We start from the raw sequence: 13,449 nt of genomic DNA, 5'->3' as shown, positions 1-13,449 counted from the left end.
TCCTGACTGGTGTGAGGTAATACATCACTGCAGTTTTGATTTGCATTTCTCTAATAATTAGCGATGTTGGGCATCTTTCCATGTGCTTTTTGGCCACCCATATGTCGTCTTTGGAGAAACGTCTATTTAGATCTTCTGCCCATCTTTTTACTGGGTTGTTTGTTTTTTGGATACAGAACAGCATATGCTGTTTGTGTATTTTGGAGATTAATCCCTGTCAGTTGCATCGTTTGCAAGTATTTTCTCCCATTCTGTGGGTTGTCTTTTCATTTTTATTTTTATTTTATTTTATGCTTGTAATTTTATTTTATTTTATTTTATTCATTATTATTTCTTTTTACATCTTTATTGGAGTATAATTGCTTTACAATGGTGTGTTAGTTTCTGCTTTATAACAAAGTGAATCAGTTATACATATACATATCTTCCCATATCTCTTCCCTCTTGCATCTCCCTCCCTCCCACCCTCCCTCATCCCACCCCTCCAGGTGGTCATAAAGTACCGAGCTGATCTCCCTGTGCTATGCGGCTGCTTCCCACTAGCTATCTACCTTACGTTGGTAGTGTATATATGTCCATGCCTCTCTCTCACTTTGTCACAGCTTACCCTTCCCCCTCCCCATATCCTCAAGTCCATTCTCTAGTAGGTCTGTGTCTTTATTCCTGTCTTACCCCTAAGTTCTTCATGACATTTTTTTTCTTAAATTCCATATATATGTGTTAGCATACGGTATTTGTCTTTCTCTTTCTGACTTACTTTACTCTGTATGACAGTCTCTAGGTCTATCCACCTCATTACAAATAGCTCAATTTCATTTCTTTTTATGGCTGAGTATATTCCATTGTATATATGTGCCACATCTTCTTTATCCATTCATCCGATGATGGACACTTAGGTTGTTTCCATCTCTGGGCTATTGTAAATAGAGCTGCAATGAACATTTTGGTACATGACTCTTTTTGAATTATGGTTTTCTCAGGGTATATGCCCAGTAGTGGGATTGCTGGGTCAAATGGTAGTTCTATTTGTAGTTTTTTAAGAAACCTCCATACTGTTCTCCATAGTGGCTGTACCAATTCACATTCCGACCAGCAGTGCAAGAGGGTTCCCTTTTCTCCACACCCTCTCCAGCATTTATTGTTTGTAGATTTTTTGATGATGGCCATTCTGACTGGTGTGAGATGATATCTCATTGTAGTTTTGATTTGCATTTCTCTAATGGTTAATGATGTTGAGCATTCTTTCATGTGTTTGTTGGCAGCCTGTATATTTTCTTTGGAGAAATGTCTATTTAGGTCTTCTGCCCATTTTTGGATTGGGTTGTTTGTTTTTTTGTTATTGAGCTGCATGAGCTGCTTATAAATTTTGGAGATTAATCCTTTGTCAGTTGCTTCATTTGCAAATATTTTCTCCCATTCTGAAGGTTGTCTTTTGGTCTTGTTTATGGTTTCCTTTGCTGTGCAAAAGACTTGAAGTTTCATTAGGTCCCATTTGTTTATTTTTGTTTTTATTTCCATTTCTCTAGGAGGTGGGTCAAAAAGGATCCTGCTGTGATTTATATCATAGAGTGTTCTGCCTATGTTTTCCACTAAGAGTTTGATAGTTTCTGGCCTTACATTTAGGTGTTTAATCCATTTTGAGCTTATTTTTGTGTATGGTGTTAGGGAGTGATCTAATCTCATACTTTTACATGTAGCTGTCCAGTTTTCCCAGCACCACTTATTGAAGAGGCTGTCCTTTCTCCACTGTACATTCCTGACTCCTTTATCAAAGATAAGGTGACCATGTGTGCCTGGGTTTATCTCTGGGCTTTCTATCCTGTTCCATTGATCTGTTTTTCTGTTTTTGTGCCAGTACCATACTGTCTTGATTACTGTAGCTTTGTAGTATAATATGAAGTCAGGGAGCCTGATTCATCCAGCTCCATTTTTTGTTCTCAAGATTGCTTTGGCTATTTGGGGCCTTATGTGTTTCCATACAAATTGTGAAATTTTTTGTTCTAGTTCTGTGAAAAATGCCAGTGGCAGTTTGATAGGGATTGCATTGAATCTGTAGATTGCTTTGGGGAGTAGAGTCATTTTCACAATGTTGATTCTTCCAATCCAAGAACATGGTATATCTCTCCATCTATTTGTATCATTTTTAATTTCTTCCATCAGTGTCTTATAATTTTCTGCATACAGGTCTTTTGTCTCCTTAGGTAGGTTTATTCCTAGATATTTTATTCTTTTTGTTGCAGTGGTAAATGGGAGTGTTTTCTTGATTTCACTTTTAGTTTTTTCATCATTAGTGTATAAGAATGCCAGAGATTTCTGTGCATTAATTTTGTATCCTGCTACTTTACCAAATTCATTGATTAGCTCTAGTAGTTTTCTGGTAGCATCTTTAGGATTCTCTGTGTATAGTATCATGTCATCTGCAAACAGTGACAGCTTTACTTCTGCTTTTCCAATTTGGATTCCTTTTATTTACTTTTCTTCTCTGATTGCTGTGGCTAAAACTTCCAAAACTATGTTGAATAAGAGTAGTGAGAGCGGGCAACCTTGTCTTGTTCCTGATCTTAGTGGAAATGCTTTCAGTTTTTCACCATTGAGGACGATGTTGGCTGTGGGTTTGTCATATATGGCCTTTATTATGTTGAGGAAAGTTCCCTCTATGCCCGCTTTCTGCAGGGTTTTTGTCATAAATGGGTGTTGAATTTTGTCAAAAGCTTTCTCTGCATCTATTGAGATGCTCATATGGTTTTTCTCCTTCAATTTGTTAATATGGTTTATCACATTGATAGATTTGCGTATATTGAAGAATCCTTGCATTCCTGGAATAAACCCCACTTGATCATGGTGTATGATCCTTTTAATGTGCTGTTGGATTCTGTTTGCTAGTATTTTGTTGAGGATTTTTGCATCTATGTTCATCAGTGATATTGGCCTGTAGTTTTCTTTCTTTGTGACATCCTTGTCTGGTTTTGGTATCAAGGTGATGGTGGCCTTGTAGAATGAGTTTGGGAGTGTTTCTCCGTCTGCTATATTTTGGAAGAGTTTGAGAAGGATAGGTGTTAGCTCTTCTCTAAATGTTTGATAGAATTCACCTGTGAAGCCATCTGGTCCTGGGCTTTTGTTTGTTGGAAGATTTTTAATCAGAGTTTCATTTCAGTGCTTGTGATTGGTCTGTTCATATTTTCTATTTCTTCCTGATTCAGTCTTGGCAGGTTGTGCATTTCTGAGAATTTGTCCATTTCTTCCAGATTGTCCATTTTATTGGCATAGAGTTGCTTGTAGTAATCTCTCATGATCTCTTTTATTTCTGCAGTGTCAGTTGTTACCTCTCCTTTTTCATTTCTAATTCTATTGATTTGAGTCTTCTCCCTTTTTTTCTTGATGAGTCTGGCTAGTGGTTTATCTATTTTGTTTATCTTCTCAAAGAACCAGCTTTTAGTTTTATTGATCTTTGCTATTGTTTCCTTCATTTCTTTTTCATTTATTTCTGATCTGATTTTTATGATTTCTTTCCTTCTGCTAGCTTTGTGGTTTTTTTGTTCTTCTTTCTCTAATTGCTTGAGGTGCAAGGTTAGGTTGTTTATTCGAGATGTTTCCTACTTCTTAAGGTGGGCTTGTATTGCTATAAACTTCCCCCTTAGAACTGCTTTTGCTGCATCCCACAGGTTTTGGGTCATTGTGTCTCCATTGTCATTTGTTTCTAGGTATTTTTTGATTTCCTCTTTGATTTCTTCAGTGATCACTTCATTATTAAGTAGTGTATTGTTTAGCCTCCATGTGTTTGTATTTTTTACAGATCTTTTCCTGTAATTGATATCTAGTCTCATGGCGTTGTGGTCAGAAAAGATACTTGATACAATTTCAATATTCTTAAATTTACCAAGGCTGGATTTGTGACCTAAGATATGATCTATCCTGGAGAATGTTCCATGAGCACTTGAGAAAAATGTGTATTCTGTTGTTTTTGGATGGAGTGTCCTATAAATATCAATTAAGTCCATCTTGTTTAATGTATCATTTAAAGCTTGTGTTTCCTTATTTATTTTCATTTTGGATGATCTGTCCATGGGTGAGAGTGGGGTGTTTAAGTCTCCTACTATGAATGTGTTACTGTCGATTTCCCCTTTTATGGCTGTTAGTATTTGCCTTATGTATTGAGGTGCTCCTATGTTGGGTGCATAAATATTTACAATTGTTATATCTTCTTCTTGGATCGATCCCTTGATCATTATGTAGTGTCCTTTTTTGTCTCTTTTAATAGTCCTTATTTTAAAGTCTATTTTGTCTGATATGAGAATTGCTACTCCAGCTTTCTTTTGGTTTCCATTTGCATGGAATATCTTTTTCCATCCCCTTACTTTCAGTCTGTATGTGTCTCTAGGTCTTAAGTGGGTCTCTTGTAGACAGCATATATAAGGGTCTTGTTTTTGTATCCATTCAGCTAATCTGTGTCTTTTGGTGGGAGCATTTAGTCCATTTACATTTAATGTAATTATCGATATGTATGTTCCTATTCCCATTTTCTAAATTGTTTTGGGTTCGTTATTATAGGTCTTTTCCTTCTCTTGTGTTTCTTGCCTAGAGAAGATCCTTTAGCATTTGTTGTAAAGCTGGTTTGGTGGTGCTGAACTCTCAGCTTTTGCTTGTCTGTAAAGGTTTTAATTTCTCCATCAAATCTGAATGAGATCCTTGCTGGGTAGAGTAGTCTTGGCTGCAGGTTTTTCTCCTTCATCACTTTCAGTATGTCCTGCCACTCCCTTCTGGCTTGTAGGGTTTCTGCTGAGAGATCAGCTGTTAACCTTATGGGGATTCCCTTATGTGTTATTTATTGTTTTTCCCTTGCTGCTTTTAATATGCTTTCTTTGTATTTAATTTTTGACAGTTTGATTAATATGTGTCTTGGCGTATTTCTCCTTGTATTTATCCTGTATGGGACTCTCTGTGCTTCCTGGACTTCATTAACTCTTTCCTTTCCCATATTAGGGAAGTTTTCAACTACAATCTCTTCAAATATTTTCTCAGTCCCTTTCTTTTTCTCTTCTTCTTCTGGAACCCCTATAATTCGAATGTTGGTGCGTTTAATGTTGTCCCAGAGGTCTCTGAGACTGTCCTCAGTTCTTTTCATTCTTTTTTCTTTATTCTGCTCTGCAGTAGTTATTTCCACTATTTTATCTTCCAGGTCACTTATCCGTTCTTCTGCCTCAGTTATTCTGCTATTGATCCCATCTAGAGTACTTTTAATTTCATTTATTGTGTTGTTCATCGTTGCTTGTTTCATCTTTAGTTCTTCTAGGTCCTTGTTAACTGATTCTTGCATTTTGTCCATTCTATCTCCAAGATTTCGGATCAACCTTACTATCATTATTCTGAATTCTTTTTCAGGTAGACTGCCTATTTCCTCTTCATTTGTTAGGTTTAGTGGGTTTTTGCCTTGCTTCTTCATCTGCTGTGTGTTTTTCTGTCTTCTCATTTTGCTTATCTTACTGTGTTTGGGGTCTCCTTTTTGCAGGCTGCAGGTTCATAGTTCCTCCTGTTTTTGGTGTCTGTCCCCAGTGGCTAAGGTTGGTTCAGTGGGTTGTGTAGGCTTCCTGGTGGAGGGGACTAGTGCCTGTGTTGTGGTGGATGAGGCTGGATCTTGTCTCTCTAGTGGGCAGGTTCACGTCTGGTGGTGTGTTTTGGGGTGTCTGTGGCCTTATTATGATTTTAGGCAGCCTCTCTGCTAATGGGTGGGGTTGTGTTCCTGTTTTGCTAGTTGTTTGGCATAGGTTTTCCAGCACTGTGGCTTGCTGGTCGTTGAGTGAAGCTGGGTGCTTGTGTTAAGATGGAGGTCTCTGGGAGATTTTCGCCGTTTGATATTATGTGGAGCTGGGAGGTCTCTTGTTGACCAGTGTCCTGAAGTTGGCTCTCCTACCTCAGAGGCCAAGCCCTGCCTCCTGGCTGGAGCACCAAGGGGTTTTCATCCACACGGCTCAGGATAAAAGGGAGAAAAAGTAGAGGGAATTAGTAGAAGTATGAGGAAAGAAAGAAGGAAAGGAGGGTAGGAAGGAAGGAAGAAAGAAAGAAAGAAGCAAAGAAGGAAAGAAGGCAAGAAGGAAAGAAAGGAGGGAGGGAGGGAGGGAGCAAGGAAGGAAGGAGGGAAAGGAGGAGAAAAGAAAGAAGGTACAGTAAAAATAAAAGAAAGTATAATAAAGTTATTGGATTAAAAAATTCTTATTTAGAAAAAAAAAGGGGACAGATAGAACCTTAGGACAAATGTTGGAAGCAAAGCTATACAGACAAAATCTTACACAGAAGCATACACATACACCCTCACTAAAAGAGGTAAATGGGGAAAAATCATAAATCTTGCTGTCAGATACCACCTCCTCAATTTGGGATGATTCGTTGTCTAAAGGAGGGAAGGAAGGAAGGAAAGAAAGAAAGAAAGAACGAAGGTAAAGTATAATAACGTTATTAAAATTAATTATTAAGAAAAAAAACTAAAAAAAAAAACATGGACGGATAGAACCCTAGGACAAATGGTGGAAGCAAGACTATACAGACAAGATCTCACACAGAAGCATACACATACACATTCACAAAAAGAGGAAAAGGGAAAAAATCATAGATCTTGCTCCTAAAGTCCACTTCCTTAATTTGGGATGATTGGTTGTCTATTCAGGTATTCCACAGATGCAGGGTATATCAAGTTGATTGTGGAGCTTTAATCCGCTGCTTCTGAGGCTGCTGGGAGAGATTTCCCTTTCTCTTCTTTGTTCTCACAGCTCCCAGGGCTCAGCTTTGGATTTCGTCCTGCCACTGCGTGTAGGTCGCTGGAGGGCGTCTGTTTTTTGCTCAGACAGGATGGGGTTAAAAGAGCCGCTGATTCGGGGGCTCTGGCGCACTCAGGCCGGCGGGGAGGGAGGGGCACGGGCCTGCCTCCCCGTGGGAGGGCCTGCGGTGGCAAAGGCCGGCGTGACTTTGCACCAGCCTGAGGCGCGCTGTGCGTTCTCCCGGGGAAGTTGTCCCTGGATCCCGGGACCCTGGCAGTGGCGGGCTGCACAGGCTCCGCGGAAGAGGGGTGTGGAGAGTGACCTGTGCTTGCACACAGGCCCCTTGGTGGCGGCAGCAGCAGCCTTAACGTCTCCCGCCCGCATCTGGGGTCCGCGCTTTCAGCCGCGGCTCGCGCCCGTCTCTGGGGTCCGCGCTTTCAGCCGCGGCTCGCGCCCGTCTCTGGGGTTCGCGCTTTTAGCCGCGGCTCGCGCCCGTCTCTGGAGTTCCTTTAAGCAGCGTTCTTAAACCCCTCTCCTCACGCCCCAGGAAACAAAGAGGGAAGGAAAAGTCTCCTGCCTCTTCGGCAGGTGCAGACTTTTCCCCGGACTCCCTCCCGGCTAGCTGTGGTGCACTAACCCCTTCAGGCTATGTTCAAGCCGCCAACCCCAGTCCTCTCCCTGCGCTCCGTCGGAAACTGAAACCCGAGCCTCAGAGCCTCAGCTCGCAGCCCCGCCCGCCCCGGCTGGTGACCAGACAAGCCTCTCGGGCTGGTGAGTGCTGGTTGGCCCTGATCGTCTGTGCGGGAATCTCCCCGCTTTGCCCTCCGCACCCGTTGCTGTGCACTCCTCCGTGGCTTCGAAGCTCCCCCCTCCGCCTCCCGCAGTCTCCGCCCGCGAAGGGGCTTCCTAGTGTGTGGAAACGTTTCCTCCTTCACAGCTCCCTCCCACTGGTGCAGGTGCCGTCCCTATTCTTTTGTCTCTGTTTTTTCTTTTGCCCTACCCAGGTACGTGGGGAATTTCTTGCCTTTTGGGAGGTCTGAGGTCTTCTGCCAGCCTTCAGTAGGTGTTCTGTAGGAGTTGTTCCACGTGTAGATGTATTTCTGGTGTATCTGTGGGGAGGAAGGTGATCTCCGCGTCTTACTCTTCCGCCATCTTCCCTAAATCCTCTTGTTTATCTTTTAAAGGAATCAGCTTTTTGTTTCATTGATCTTTTCTATTGTTTTCTTCTCTATTTCATTTATTTCTGGTCTCTATTACTTCTTGGCCTTTTGGCTAAGATCAAGTGTATTTTTGCTCTGATCTTTATCATTTCTTTTTTTCCAACTTTGAGTTTTGTTTCATCTTTCTCTATTTGCTTTGGCTGTAAGTTTAGGTTGTGTATTTGAGATTTTTTTTGTTTCCTGAGTTAAGATTGTATTGCTATAAACTTCCCTCTTAGAACTGTTAGCTGCATCCCATAGGTTTTGGATCATCATGCTTTCATTTTCGTTTGTCTCTAGGTATTTTTTGATTTCCTCTTTGATTTCTTCAGTGATCCATTGATTGATTAGTAAGATATTGTTTAACCTCCACATGTTTGTGTTTTTTACAGTTTTCTTTTTTCCTGTAATTGACTTCTAATCTCATAGTGTTGTGGTCGGAAAAGATGCTTGATATGATTTCGATTTTCTTAAATTTACCAAGGCTTGATTTGTGACCCAAGATGTGATCTCTCCTGGAGAATGTACCATGTGCACTTGAGAAGAAAGTGTATTCTGTTGCTTTTGGATGCAGTGTTCTATAAATATCAGTTAAGTCCATCTGGTCTAATGTGTCATTTAAGGCCTGTGCTTCCGTATTGATTTTCTGTCTGGATGATCTGTCCAATGATGAAAGTGGGGTGTTAAAGTCTCCCACTATTATTGTGTTACTGTCAGTTTCTCTTTTTATGGCTGTTAGTATTTGCCTTATATATTGAGGTGCTCCTGTGTTGTGTGCATATATATTTACAATTGTTATATCTTCTTCTTGGATTGATCCCTTGATCATTATGTAGTGACCTTCCTTGTCTCTTGTAACAGTCTTTATTTTAAACTCTATTTTGTCTGATATGAGTATTGCTACTCCAGCTTTCTTTTGATTTCTACTTGCATGGAATACCTTTTTCCATCCCCTCACTTTGTTTGTACATGTCCCTAGATCTGAAGTGTGTCTCTTGTAGACAGCAGAAATATGGATATTGTTTTTTTATCCATTCAGCCAGTCTATGTCTTTTGGTTGGAGCATTTAATCCATTTACATTTAAGGTAATTATCAATATGTATGTTCTTACTGCCATTTTGTTAATTGTTTTGGGTTTGTTTTTGAAGGCCTTTTTTCTTCCCTTCCTCTTTTGTTCTTTTATGATGTGATGTCTATCTTTAGTGTTGTATTTGGATTGCTTTTTCTTTTTTGTGTGTGTTTCTATTATAGATTTTTGGTTTGTGGTTCCCATGAGGTTTTGTTATAGCAGTCTATATGTATACCAGATTGTTTTAAATTGCTGGTCTCTTAATTTCCAATGCATTTCCAGTATCCTGCATTTGTATTCTTATCTGCTCACGATTGCTGGCTTTGATGTTATATTTGTGTGTAGATGTTTACTTTATGTTTGCCTTTACTGGTGAGCTTTCCCATTCACAATTTTCTTGATTCTATTGTAGTTGTGGCCATTTATTTTCCACTTAGAGAAGTTTCTTTAGGATTTGTTTTAAAGCTGGTTTGGTGGTGCTGAGCTCTCTTAGCTTTTGGTTGTCTGTAAAGCTTTTGATTTCTCCATCAAATATGAATGAGAGCCTTGCTGGATAGAGTATTCTTGGTTGTAGATTTTTCCCTTTCATCAGTTTAAATATATAGTGCCACTCCTTTCAGGCTTGCAGAATTTGTGCTGAAAAATCAGCTGAAAACCTTATGGGGATTACCTTGTATGTTACTTGTTTCTTTTCCCTCGTGGCTTTTAATATTCTTCCTTTGTCTTTCATTTTTGTCAGTTTGATTAATATGAGTCTCACCATGTTCCTCATTGGGTTTATCTTGTATGGGACTCTGTGCTTCCTGGATTTGAGTGTTTCCTTTCTCATGTTAGGGAAGTTTTCAGCTATTATCTCGTCAAGTATTTTCTCACGTTCTTTCTCTCTTTTCCTTCTGGGACTCCTTAATGCAAATGTTTGTGTGTTTAATAGTGTTCCAGTGGTCTCTCAGACTGACCTTATTTCTTTTCATTTTTTTTCTTTATTCTGTTCCACAGCTGTGATTTCCACCACTCTGTCTTTCAGTCAGCTATTCATTCTTCTGCCTCAGTTATTCTGCTAGTGATTTCTGTAGTGTATGTTTCATTCCAGTTATTGTATTGTTCATCTCTGTTTGTTTGTTCTTTAAGTCTTCTAGCTTTTTGTTAATCATCTCTTGTATCGTCTCAATCCGTGCCTCCATTCTTTTTCCAAGATCTTGGATCATCCTTACTATCATTACTCTAAATTCTCTTTCGGGTAGGTTACCTATCTCCACTTCATTTAGTTGTTCTTGTGGGTTTTTGTCTTCTTCCTTCGTCTGGAACGTATTTATCTACCATCTCATTTTGTCTGACTTTCTGTGTTTGTGGTTTCCTTTCTGCTGGCTGCAGGATCATAGCTCCTCTTGCTTTTGGTGTCTGCCCCTTGGTGGGTGAAGTTGGTCCTGGTGTTTGTGCAGGCTTCCTGGTGGGAGGGACTGGTGCCTGCCCACTGGTGGGTTCAGCTGGGTCTTGTCCCTGTAGTCGGCAGGGCTGTGTCAAGTGGTGTGGTTAGAGGTGGCTGTGAGCTCCGTACGGCTTTAGGCAGCCTGTCTGCTGATGGGTGGGGCTGTTCCTATCCTGCTGTTTGTTTGGCCTGAGGCATTCCAGCACTGGAGCCTGCAGGCTGTTTGGTAGGGCCAGGTCTTGATGCCAAAAGAGTGACCTCCAGGAGAGGTAATGCTGATCAATATTCTCTGGGGCCTCTGCCACCAGTGTCCTTGCTCCCTCGTCAGTCAGCCACAGCCTCCCCAGGACACCCTCCAAGACTCATAGGTAGGTTGAGCCTGGGCTTCTGTGGAGTTACTGCTTTGGGCTGGGTCCCAGTGTACGTGAAGTCTTGTGTGCGCCCTCTAAGAGTGGACCCTGTTTGCCCCAGTCCTGTGGAGCTCCTGCACTCAAGCCCCACTGGCTTGCAAAGCCAAATGCTCTGGGGGTTCCTCCTCCTGATGTCAGATCCTCAGGCTGGGGAACCTGACATGGGGCTCAAGACTCTCACTCCTGTGGGAGAGCCTCTATGATATAATTATTTTCCAATTTGTGGGTCACCCATGTGGTGGGTATGTGATTTGATTATGTCGTGGAAGCCTCCCTCCTACCATCTTGTTGTGGCTCCTTCTTTGTCTTTGAATCTAAAATATCTTTTTTTTTTGGTAGGTCCCTGTCTTTTTTGTTGATGGCTGTTCAGCCGTTAGTTGTGATTTTGGTGTTTTCGTGAGAGGAGGTAGGCTCAGGTCCTTCTATGCCACCATGTTTTCCAGAAGAGAGGGGCTTCCTTTAGCTTGGATGCTTGTCTCTTTCTTCAGCGTGTGCTGGCTGTTATCCCCTTGATATGGGGTGTGCAGGTGCCATGGCCCTTGTGCACACCCGGGATGGCGGGGGCAGTGCTTGGTGCCTGTTTGCAGGTCTCGTGGTAGTAGCTGCTCTCCGTGTATTCCTGGGAGACTGGGGGCAGCGCTTGGCACCCACTTGCGTGTCTCATAGCAGCGACTCACGCCCACCCCTGGAACTCCGGTAGGCGGTGTCCTGTTGCCTGGGAGCGCTCACAGGGAAAGAAGCTCTTTTGGTGGTCCAACTCCTCTCCTCATGCCCCCTCCCCATAATAGCACCTTGCCTCTCTGGCAGGCCCAGGCTTCTTCCAAGTACCCCCCTCAGTGTCCACACTCCAGCCTCTTCAGGCTCTCTCCATGCAGCCATCCCCTGTCCTCTCCCTGGGTCTGACCTCTGAAGCCTGAGCTTTGGCACCCAGCCCCCACCTGCACCGAAAGATGAGAGTCTCAGGCTGGGGAGCGCGGGGTGGCGGTGCCCACCCTCTCTGCAGGTTACTCTCCGTTTTGCCTTCCGCAGACCAGTTGCTGCACTCTCCTCTGAGGCTCTGAAGCTCCCTCTCCGTCCAGGCTCATCTCCCTGCCAGTGAGGAGACTTCTCAAGGTGCGGAAATCTTTCCTCCTTCACAGCTCCCGCCTTGGGGCGCAAGCCCCATCCCGATTTCTTTCTTTTTCTTTTCCCTTTCGTCCTATGCAGTTACATGGAGGTTTTCTTGCCCTTTCGGAAGTCTGAGGCCTTCTGCTGGCGTTCAGTAGGTGTTCTGTGCGCGTTGTTCCACTTGTAGGTGTATTTTTAATGTTTTTGTGGGAGCAGGTGAGCTCCCCAGCCTGTTCCTCTGCCATGTTGATCCCATCCCTTCTATCTGGTGTGTTTTAACCTCTTTCCTGTAGGTAAGGACTGCCGTCGGGGAAGCGGAGCTGTTGTCGGAGGTGGATCAGTACCTCTTGGCAGGATAATAAATTGCTCGTCAGGAGCATGGCAGTGTCATGCAGTTAATTTATGTGCCTTAAATCCATCAAAACCTGGGATGATGCTTAGGTCATCAAAATAGTCCTGAGATACGTACAGCTTGAGAGTGTCCGATTTTGGGGGGCTCCCAAAGGCAGGGGGCCATGGAGACAGGCTTCCAAGAGTCTGGACGGACCTGACTGCACACACACTTTTGGTGCTCACCCTTCCTGCCACTGGGAACCTTTTGTCTTATATACTCTCTTTGGATCCCCCAGCCCCTGCATAGGGCTGGGTGTGTAACTGGTACTGAACACTGGAAATCACCTCATGAAACCCGTTCTTGGTGTCTAGGGTGGCCTCCCCTGGAGGTGGAAAGGGTGGCAGGACTCGCATAGCTAAGACCCCTTACTAAGGCCAGCAGTCCTGATCCCTGATTCAGGAACTGACGTCCCAGTGATCCTTTTACTAGTTGGGACTCCTGGTGGCAAGTGACAGAAAGGAAGGGGGCGGACTGGCTCGGGTCAGCAGGCATGAGGGCCCCGCTCTCCTCCTCTGTGCAGCGCCCACCTCGGGCAGCACTTCCGCTCCCAGCCTCGGTTCAGTCTGTCAGCCGCCCCAGGAACAGAGCTGGCCTCACCCCCTGCAGCTGAGTAAACATCGTAGACTAGAGTCTCCTGGGCCCATCCTGGGTGTGGGGCCCGTCAGAGTCTCCTGGGCCCATCCTGGGTGTGGGGCCCGTCAGAGTCTCCTGGGCCCATCCTGGGTGTGGGGCCCGTCAGAGTCTCCTGGGCCCATCCTGGGTGTGGGCCTGTCACAATGGCTGGGAGGACGCTGGAGCCCAGGGATGCACCACTTTGGCCAGCCCGGTGCCCTGCCTTGGATCCCGTGTCTAAACAGCCTGGAGTGGAGGAGGGTGGTTCCTGAGAACAGCTGGATGTTGGGGCAAGCAGGAGGGGGCCGTGCTGGCTTGCGTGTCCGCCACGCCTGCCCATGGTCACACCTACCTCGGCAGCATCCACAGCATCTCAGCCTGCATCTCCTCTGGGCCTGGAGGAGGGCAGCTGGGCGAGCACCGCAGCGATGTTAGTGAGGTGAGCTTTGTGCACCATGTGCGTCTTAGCTTCGTCATTGAGT

At 43.7% G+C, this 13,449-nt stretch overlaps 1 protein-coding gene across 2 annotated transcripts in view; it reads left to right on the top strand.

Annotated features, from left to right (window-relative positions):
• Positions 1–13,449, top strand: part of KLHL25 (kelch like family member 25) — a 51,628-nt gene that overhangs the window by 19,295 nt on the left and 18,884 nt on the right. The window contains exons 2-3 of one of the 2 annotated variants that reach the window (XM_060156098.1): positions 11,884–11,967; positions 12,061–12,115. The exons of the other annotated variant lie outside the window; for it this stretch is intronic. The gene's annotated coding sequence lies outside the window, so the exon portion shown is untranslated. The remainder of the gene's footprint in view (positions 1–11,883; positions 11,968–12,060; positions 12,116–13,449) is intronic. 2 annotated transcript variants of the gene reach the window in all.

The sequence above is a fragment of the Lagenorhynchus albirostris genome, chromosome 1 (assembly GCF_949774975.1).
Source record: "Lagenorhynchus albirostris chromosome 1, mLagAlb1.1, whole genome shotgun sequence".
Classification (NCBI taxonomy): domain Eukaryota; kingdom Metazoa; phylum Chordata; class Mammalia; order Artiodactyla; family Delphinidae; genus Lagenorhynchus; species Lagenorhynchus albirostris.
Note: the sequence above shows the minus strand (reverse complement) of the source record. Positions and strands in the feature narration are given on the sequence as shown.